We start from the raw sequence: 1192 nt of genomic DNA, 5'->3' as shown, positions 1-1192 counted from the left end.
CGGGGTGGCACTAGTGAAATGCTTTTCTGAAATGTAATTTCGATTTAAATCTATGCTGCAATATTTTTTTGCTTAATCAATACCTATTTCTATCATTTCAAAATAAAAAGAAAAAAAAAATTATACGTCGAACAGTCGAGTAACTTGATTTATGCTAAATATTTAAAATTCTATCTATCTGTCTGCTTGTCTCTTTTCTTTTCTTGTCTGTCTACCTGTCTCTCCCTCCTTCTCTCTATCTCTCTATGTCTGTCTATCAGCCTCTATCTCTCTATTTGTTCGTTTCCTCCCCCTCCACCTCCCTGTGTTATATAGTCATTCATATAAACGAGAATAGTGAGGGCGTAATCAAGGGAAGGCTTCCCTTACAATCTATTCAGTTGTGTGTAGCAGCAGCAACTCCTGTTTCAGCAGATGATCAAAATCGAAAGGGGTAAGAAAGGTCGACGTACTGAAAACGTAGAGATAGAAGAGTACTCGAGACCCTTAACCGTGACGTGTTTTTGGTCGTAGAACGAAATAATTAATTGTACTATCTCTATTGAGATGCTACGACCGCTTAGATTTAAAGGCTGCAGTCCTAGATCAGCCTTTATATAGCAGATCTATGATCAGAGGCGTTCCAACTGTGACCATCCTTCTTTTGCATATTTATGATACATTGTCCAATGTACCCCGCTTTTTTTTTTTAGGTTAGTAACTAAACCTTACATAAAATCCCCACAAAATGACTTTACTGTAATAAACATTTGCAATACAGGTGCGAAAAAAAAAAAAAGAGGAATTGGCTGCTGCTGCTTCTAATAGGTCGAGCCACCACCAAGCAGAAATTCCATAGTGTTCTCGTCCTGGTATTATAGTTTCTTCAGCCCCAGTTTATTCTTGGGCATACCTACACAAGTGTGCCCCCACCAATTTTGTTTCTTCAAAACTTAAAGAAAAAAAATGGATATTTTTTAATGAAATTTTACACGAATGCGCTTCAGATGGTGTAGATTCCGATTATATCGGAATTTGTTATGAAAAAGAATTTTTCCTGTGAGTGGGGAGAAGGGTTTCGGAAAATTTACATGAGTTGGCTTTGTTTCCTCATAACTTTCATAAAAAAAATGGGGATGTTTAAATATATTTTTCAACAAATATCTTTCAGAATGTATAAATTACGATCATATCGGAATTTAATATGACAGAA

This window comes from Octopus bimaculoides, chromosome 17 (genome assembly GCF_001194135.2).
Source record: "Octopus bimaculoides isolate UCB-OBI-ISO-001 chromosome 17, ASM119413v2, whole genome shotgun sequence".
Taxonomy (NCBI): Eukaryota; Metazoa; Mollusca; class Cephalopoda; order Octopoda; family Octopodidae; genus Octopus; species Octopus bimaculoides.
The sequence above is the reverse complement of the archived record's forward strand: the minus strand, read 5'-3'. Positions refer to the sequence as shown.